Raw genomic sequence first — 9,109 nt, 5'->3', positions numbered from 1 at the left:
CTTCTAATTCTTTCACTAAAAATCTTTAATCACTGAAGTTATATGTATGTACTCTAATCTGCTACCATTCAAATGAAAACTATTGGGGAACCCTTTGCTATATCACCAACAGGTGTCGATATTTTGCGAAATTAATTTTCAAAATTACTCCTTGTTGAAAAGGTGTGTCTGGCCGAAAAGGTTACGAGGAAAGGAAAAATTGAATAAAAGTTAACGATACCTTTATTTAAAGAGAGTTACTCATTCAGTATTTACATATATGGTAAAAACTTATATCACCAGAGGCTCTACAATTAAATAAACAGCAATAATGACAAAATGGAGTAAGTTAAGGTGAAATAACATTGTTGCTCTAAAACACTATGAATTACGGTTGTAAACTATACATCCACGGTAATAAAATGCCTTTTTTGTACATTCCAGTTTTAAAGACGGCTGTGTGAGGTGGTCACTTTGCCTTGTCTTTCTACTTAAATATAGATCAAATGCTCAGACAAGCTATTAAAAGTGAGTGTCTACAGTATTCGACGACTAATTTAATCCCGCTGTTTCCATTTTTGTCTTTTTTTTGTTTTGTTTTCTTGCTTGCCTTTTTTTTTTTTTTTTTTTTTGGAAATCTCGTTGCCAAGTCTCATTGCTATAAAATTTACGTCCAACGTGTAAATTTACTAGCAGAAGAACCTGCTTGAAACAATTGCATAGAAATATCGAGGCAGTCCAGATCCCCTTTGGAGCTTTTTTTACCTCTTTTTTTTTTTTATTTACAATACTACATTACTTACCATACTACATTACTTACAACACTACATTACTTACAATACTAACATTTTCCTCTTGCCTCCCAACTATTTATAACATTCTATTATTAGCCTTGTTTTCTGAAACTAATGACATTAATGGCTTCTTGCTTATACCAGCATTGTTCAAGTACTCTCGACACCTCAACTGATTTCAATCTAAAATCGATTCTTCAACAAGAAACAACAACATAAGAAAATAAATAGAAAACAATTATTTTCGTAAAAGAATAGCTCTCCTAAATCTTGAAATTGGATGAAAAGGTATCACACAATTGTTGATCTCTCGCTAAAAAAAGAATGTGGCCTTTTGAAAGCACTCACAGCAGAGTCCGTATTGTCTTAAAACGTTATTAGAGAAGAAGGTTGCAAAAACGAGGCGCAGCGAGTTTTTCTAAACGACTTCGAGGTGTTTGGATATCTGATGAAACAAACTTTCGAGTGTTTGATATGGCTTCTCAAATGATCAATAATTTTTGGAGAAATTCAAGGCTAAAGTTGGCAAAATTTAATGGTAATTAGGAACCCATATCCAAACCAGGGTCACAGTAGTGACTTTCTTTGTTTTTTCTCGATGAATTATTAATGTGTTTGAGAAGTTTCTTTATAACATGTTGAGGTACATCACACCGCATTGTAAAGAGAAACAGGGATATGATATGAAATGGACGAGGAATTTGAACGACGGAGAAATAGAGAATCAGTTGCCCTAGAAAAGGCGGCTGTTATCTTTCCTAGGGGAGAAAGGTCGAAGGTTTTAAAGCAAGTTTTTAAAACTGGTTTTAATTTTTAAAATAATTACTTTAGGGTTATGATATTTGTTTTTTTTTTTTTAAGGCGAAATACAGTAACCTCATGGTAAATTATTTTAAATCAATCAGCCTTAGTCAGACATGTATCGAGTATGCCGGGATATCCTTCTTGGAAGACAGCGCAAGTCAGTATATTTCTATGTTCCTAGCATATACCTCCTAGGCAAGGTTAGTTGGATTTTAGAACGGTACGGTGTGGACTTGTGAAATAAATGCCGGCAAAGACAGGGTATACTTTTTAATGTTTTCATCCTTCTAACGAGGCTTAATAAATTTATTTTTGTGAACCAAAAAATCAAAATAAACAGGCGTTTCATACTTTTTGATCAACCAGTTAAACTTAGGAATTATAATTAATTTTTGTGGCGTTTCTTGGTTTTCCAGCAGCGAGCTCGTCAATTTATGCAATTTTCGATTTTCGGCATGCTCCAATTTAGGTCCTAGGCCGTTCTGACTGTTGTATCCTGTAAAATATATATTTTAACGTCTTTCCAAAACCTTAAGTCATGTCATTTGCTTATGACCCAAGATAATTTACTGGGCAAAGTTTGAGGGAAAACATTTTTTCGACCCAAAACGCAGTAGGACGTACTTGGAGAAAGTGCCACTTAAAACTAATTATACCCTTGAGCTGATTTCGTGCAAGGAAGATATTTTCCACCAATGGAAATGACAAATATGCAGAACGAAACAGGGTTTTCAAGGTGACGCTGTGTTTGTTTCTACTGACCAGCATGCAGGGCCTAGTTGTTCAAATCCCGATATGGCTAATCCTTGGTTAACGCGAACTTTGTTTCAAGTTTAATTATGTACTAAACTAATCATAGATTCTTAATAAAAACTTTTGTCCATCAGTTTTGATTTAGACTTTTCTTTAGTATTTTCTCAAAGATAGTCCCTTAAAACAGTTCTAACGAGCGAGATGAAAACTTCGTTTAACTTTTAATCATGGATTAGCGTTAATAGGCTTTCGAACAACCGTGTCCTGGTCATGTCCGTATTTCTGACCATGAAGCACTATTCTACAAAACCGAGCTGATGAACATCTTGCGTTGTGCATGGCCCATTTGGCTTTACGTATAACGCCGTGAAGTGCCAAGACACCTTTCCGTGCAACTTTTGTCGCAACAAAAGCGTGACACAAGTAGTGCAAAACAACTACTATTATAAAATAGCCCGCAGGGATAAATCTTAATAACCTTTGTTGCCACGATCGTTGAGAAATGCTTACCCAACGATATCAAATTGTCACATTTCATCAGCCAATAAGGGTAACTCACACTCGTTTAAAACATCATAGAGATCTCCAACAGTTAGGCGGCGTTGTTTTGCGATATAAGATAATACAGCATCAGCAGGATTCAGAGTGCGGTTGTCAAGGAAACGGATATCGCGTGAATTCAAACCCAGTTTCTCAGCAACCAGCTTCCAGTCATCTCCCTCTGCAATTCAAACACACACACACACACACACACACACACACACACACACACACACACACACACCCACATACTCACCTTTGGCAACTTGTGAGGTCTGTGTTTCCATACACCTCTTATGAGGACCCCCCTTTCTATTGGAGGTATCAAAAAAAAAATATGGATGTTTGGTAGCTTATTTGCCCATCTCTTTAAACACTTGATTAGACTTTAGGAAATTTCAAATTTTTTTGTGGGGTCTTTATTATGAGGACCTGCCCATTACTCAACTTTGAATACTTATGGGTACTACTTGCCATACAATTCTTATGGGGACATACTCACCTAACTTGTGAGGTCTGTGTTTCCATAGTGATACCCTACTTGCGAGGACCACCTCTTCTGATGCGGAAGAAGAAGAAGAAGAAGAAGAAGAAGAAGAAGAAGGCTGTTTGGTTGCTTGTTTGTTATAAGTCAAGACATTTGCTTCCTGGGGTTTCACTTACTCCCCTCTGACTACTTAACGGGAATTTTAATTCTTGCTAAACTTATGGGGACATGATATTACACGACTACTTATGGGGACTACTTGCCGAACTTATGGGGACATGATAGTTACACAACTACTTATGGGGACTACTTGTCAAACTTATGGGGACATGATACTTACACAACTACTTATGGAGACTACTTGCCAAACTTATAAGATGACGTGCCAATAAACAACTACTTCTACTAATGGGATTATTTGCCATAGCTGAGCTATTGATTTTCTTCATTGAATGGCACGTGTTTGCATGGAAACCAACCTATATTGTCTCTTTGTGTCTGTTTGAAAGGCCAGTAAGGTTGAAGATGATACCAAGGTTCTTATTATTTCAGCCACATCCCATCTCATAATCACAAGAAATCTGATTATCTAAACAAAATAACAAAAAAATGCTACATTTAGTTTGCATTGGAAACATCGACACTTGATTTTGAACACATGAGGAGCACAATAATAATAGACTGCTGGGTCAAAGGGGGGAGGAAGATGCATGACAAATATAGGGACCATGGAATAAACTAATATTGGAAAGAGTGTTATACTTACTGACAATAATAATAATAATAATAATAATAATAATAATAATAATAATAATAATAATAATAATAATGATGATGATGATGATGATGATGATGATGATGATGATGATGATGATGATAATCATAATTACCTATCACTGGATGAGGCTGAGTATGACCCGAAGAATTATAATGATTGAGGAGTTTTCCAGTACAAATCCTTCTAATCTTACTTTTGAGATATATGGATAAAAATTTACGGGTAATTAACCTACTTTAAATATGCTCTCTCAGTTCCTAAGACCTTGTAACAAAACTTTCCAAAGGAGAACTGTTTTTGATCGGAAAGTTGATCATGTGACCAGCTATTGCAAAAGGCCTATTAGTGACAATTTATACTTTCTTATAACTGCCTTAGCACATTCCTTCACTTCAAATTGCCTGTCCGCCCAGCCCTAGCTTCGCGAGGTTTTGAGAGTCACGTATTTGTAGCATATTTTAAACTTTAAAAAGATTAGGTTTTAAGATTCTTGGAAAAAGGAAAACTGTAATACATTTTGTTGAAACACCAATTTGTTTATGAGAGAACTTCTAAAGACTTTATTTCTGAACAAAAAAAGCAATGAGATAGGATCCCCTTTCCTACAGTGTGCGCGGCCGGTGAGACCAGTTCCTAGACACTGCCTTCCTTTGAGACCATCATAGGTAATCCAATGTGGATCATCAGAGGCGTGCAGCCTGTCATGGGAGAATTTTGGGGGGCTTTGGTAGAATCTAATATGGCAGCCAAGCTCTTTCTGGAAAATCCTCCTTCTGATCAAATAAGCCAGTTTTTCGGAGAAAAAAGCGAGGAGTACATGTCTTGTACAGAAAACGACACGGAGTTGAGGGATATTTCATGCTTTTTTGCTGAGTTCGAAGCAGCAGTAGGAGTCATCGAAGAGAAATACAACGTTTAGTGGTCGAAATCCAGACTTGCAAAAGTTGATTCCCATCCAAGGAATGGTCAAAAAGGACACTGAAAAAGCTTCACGAAAAGGTAATTAGAAGACTGCGCTCAAAACCAACTTTAGCGACACCATGGAGAGGAGATTTCACTATGAACATTTCCTGAGAGGTTTTTGATTTGATTTACCATAAAATTGTACTGTTTCATTCAATGGGGGATCAGATTGCAACAATACGCTGTCTCAGTACACTCAGTCTTGATTATTACAGTTTTTTCATGGTCATACCGTTGAGCTTTTGATGTGCAGGAGTATGTAGGAAGAAGTTGTCTGTCATTGTGGTTCCAGTTGCTATTACAATTTAATTAATTGTGAATGTTCCACTGCAGGAGACTAACATTATTGTCTAATATAAATACATTGTATGAACAGACTTTATGTTCCAACATCCATAACATATGTTCCCCTGTTAAGAAAAGTTTATTTATAGTGGACAACTCTACACTTAGACAACAGAAGATCCATAACCAGGATTAACAGTAAAAAAAAGTAAATGTTCTCTGGTGAAAACATTTGTACAAAAAAACTAAGCTTTGAACAACTTGTAACTTTTCTGCCCCATTGTCCAATGGGCCCAAATTGTTAAATTCTGGTTTAAAAAAATTCAAAAATGTAAGTTTAGAGAAAAATTTATAGTTGTAGTTTAAATCTGTCATGATCAGATTTTTGTATTTCTAATTTTATGCTGGGAGGTTTCAATTTCAGAGATGCAATTACGACCAGGCTGATTACCGAAGTTTGTGCCGTGTTGCGTAAAACTATGGGCACTCCCTTCTAATATCACAGCAAGCTGGCAAAATGCACTGCTTCCATTGTTTTTAAAACCACACCCATTTTAAATTCTTGTGCAAAAAATACAAAATGTATGTTTAGAGAAAAAAGTCTTGTTGCCAACTACAACATTAAGGGGGTAGGATACATGAGCAGTCATGACACCTGCATGTTGTAGTTTAAATCTGTCATGATCAGATTTTTGTATTTCCAATTTTATGCTGGGAGGTTTCAATTTCAGAAATGCAATTATGACCAGGCTGATTATTGAAGTTTGTGCCGTGTTGCGTAAAACTATGGGCACTCCCTTCCAACATCACAGCAAGCTGGCAAAATGAACCACTTCCATACCCATTTTTAACTCGTAAATGCGACCATGCACAATGAACGAGTGATAGCAATGGTGGGTTTTTCACTAGGTTGGTTGGCTGATTCGGTTGTTGACTTTCAAGCATTCGCAGTGAAAGTGCGGTGTCTTGAATTCAATCAGTGAAGTGTCGGCATGAACTTTGAATAAAAAAAGAAGTGAAAATTTGTTTCACAGTGCATCAAAATAATCTTATTCAATCTGTAGATAAAAATTTGACAATTATTTTAGTGCAAGAATGGAGATTTTTCATTGAATATGAGCAAAGTTATAAGTTTTCCCGTTTTTCCACAAAGTGCGGTGTCTTAAATTGAATGAGTGAAGTGTCTGCATGAACTTTGAATAAAAAACACCCGAAAATTTGTTCCAAGGCGCATCAGAATAACCTTACACAATATGTAGGGAATAAGTTTAGAATCATTTTTATAGTACACGTATGGTTATTTCTTGTTACATGATCAGGCAAAGATATGACTTCTTTTAGCTTTCAAGGTAGTGTATGTAGCCATCTTAATTTCAATTAAAATACTGATGCGTCATCTGCATTCATGAGTTGGCTCACAGGAGACTTTGATTTAAAGATAAATTATTTCAAATGTTGTTAACACTTTGATTATCTGATCAATTTACATGATTTTGAGGACACCACAGTGGTTTTCTATGGATATTTTAAAACCAAAACGAGTCTTTGACATGTTTATTAAACCTGCTGTTACAATTAAGTTAAACAACTGGAAATGTTTAATAGTTGGTGTTGTGGAATACCAAATTGGCATAAGCTTCAGCAGAACAAAATTACACCGATTGCTAATCATGTAGCAACTTCATTTTGAAACCGGAACTAGAAGCAACTGTAATACATGTAGCTTGTTTAGCAGACAGAGATACACGGAAGGTTTTGTTTTCTGGATTTGTCCTACCACCGAGCAGCAATTCTTAGTGATTTTTGTCAAGCAGCTGCAATACCGATTTGATAAATTTTGGAAGCTGCAAATGCAAATTTTCTGTAAAATCATATACCGGCCGCCCTGAATGAACTTCTACATGGTTCATAAAGAGAGAGCTGACGCTTCGCTGAAAGCTACCAATTGTAACCTTAAGTATCATTATTGGCTAATGCTTGTTTTCTGAAGGCTGCACTGGTTGCTTAGGAGAAAAGGGCCAGTTGGTTATTCAAAAAAGTGGTGCCATCGCTTAGGTTAGATGTCACTTAAAGGATCTTTTTAACACAGGGCTTATAATAAGTCACAGATTTCACAATGATGGTCAATTTTAGGAGTGATCACAAACAGTGCTTTGTGTAGTTCTGTAGTGGCAAAGTCATGCTGCTCACATACATAATAATTTTTAGGTCAACTTACTCTAAGAGCTCTGAACTCCACAGTCTTGATATGGAATCACACCCTCAGCATGAATACTGTTATTTGGATCCTTGGAACAAACTTTCTTTTTGGCAAGCAGTTGAGGCTCTAAAAAGAGATAGAGAATCACACCGGAAATTAACTTACCCTATAAATCCCCCCACTGGGTGGGGAATTGCAGAAAAACAACTCATGCTTATATGCATCTCATGAATAAACAAGAAAATAACAGTGGAGCAAATCTTGTTATGTTCTTTTTACATGTAAGCACAGAATCAATTTTCCACAATCCCACACCTCCTTCTCTTAGGGACTTGACCAATTACAAAAGAAGAAAAAAAGAAACCTTACTAGAGACCCAATAAATTTTTAATAATGATTAGGCTTACAAGCTAGGTGACATAACTTATTCAACACATTCCACCATTAGCCATTCGCCGAGATCTCGGCAGCGATCTCGGCCGAGATCTCGGAGGCCAAAAACGCGCCGAGATCTCGCCCGCGATCTCGGCCGAGATCTCGGAAAAATTTTCACAAGGGTAAGCAAACCACTGCCATAACTTACACTCTTTATTCTTCAAACCTTATTAACATTATAATAACTTCCACTTGGCATCACTTGGCATGCACTTAAAAACCATCCCACAGGAATTCTTCATATATTGACAACTTACAGTGTAGGTCCAGTAGTTAGAAGTTACATTGTCTAATTCCAGACATGTAAAATCAGCTAGATCAAGAGGATTGTCACCTCCAAACAACTTATTAAATATTTTTTTATTATATTATATAACTACTGCTGGGAGACTGGGGGTAAAATAAAACTGTGCTCTGCATGCATGTCTAATTCGGAGACTCAGGACCCCATACCAAAGAAAAACATTTTAGATGTGCTGATGTGCTCATTTCCCTACCATGTGATGTCACAAGAACCAGAGACATAATTGAACCTTTTAAGTAATGGATATATGATATTAAAACTGGCATGCACATTTTTAAAAGTGCACTTGAATTCTAATTTAAGCATGCCTTTATAATCCATACCTATTGAGCATGCACCTTTTCCTGGGATGGAACAGCTTAGAAGAGCAGGATAAGTGGAACTTGCAGAATAATAATTTATCTCAGACTGAGAATCTTCACTTTCATACCCACACTGGCACTATCAGAAACAAGATCCTATCAAAAACCAATTAAAACAAACATTGTCAACAAACATGGCACTGTAAAGATGGTGGGTTTGATGGTTGGGCTTGATAGAGTTTCTGCCTCTCTCATTCAGTATTTCCCTTGAACATTTCGCCTTCAGTCAGCTTCAAAAGGCTAAGCACAAGATTTTAAAGAGATCTACGTGTATACAGTATTTGATACATATTACAATGCATCAACAATCTCAGGGACAATCTGGCTTTTTAATACCAATTCACTAAAGCACTTAAATCTGAAAATGTTACAAAATGACAGTACACACTGCCCTTACCAGATCATTAAAAAAGCCATGCATTTTC

General features: G+C 36.4%; 1 pseudogene across 1 annotated transcript in view; it reads right to left on the bottom strand.

Moving 5' to 3' along the window:
- Window positions 1–1,960: 1,960 nt before the first annotated feature.
- The window catches only part of LOC146453677 (uncharacterized), a 71,941-nt pseudogene continuing 64,792 nt past the window's right edge, over window positions 1,961–9,109 (bottom strand). Inside the window, exon 14 of the transcript XR_014859445.1 lies at window positions 1,961–3,051. The product of XR_014859445.1 is annotated as an uncharacterized LOC146453677 (transcript). The remainder of the gene's footprint in view (window positions 3,052–9,109) is intronic.

Source organism: Pavona decussata, unplaced genomic scaffold (assembly GCF_977016875.1).
Source record: "Pavona decussata unplaced genomic scaffold, jaPavDecu1.1 SCAFFOLD_324, whole genome shotgun sequence".
Taxonomy (NCBI): domain Eukaryota; kingdom Metazoa; phylum Cnidaria; class Anthozoa; order Scleractinia; family Agariciidae; genus Pavona; species Pavona decussata.
Note: the sequence above shows the minus strand (reverse complement) of the source record. Positions and strands in the feature narration are given on the sequence as shown.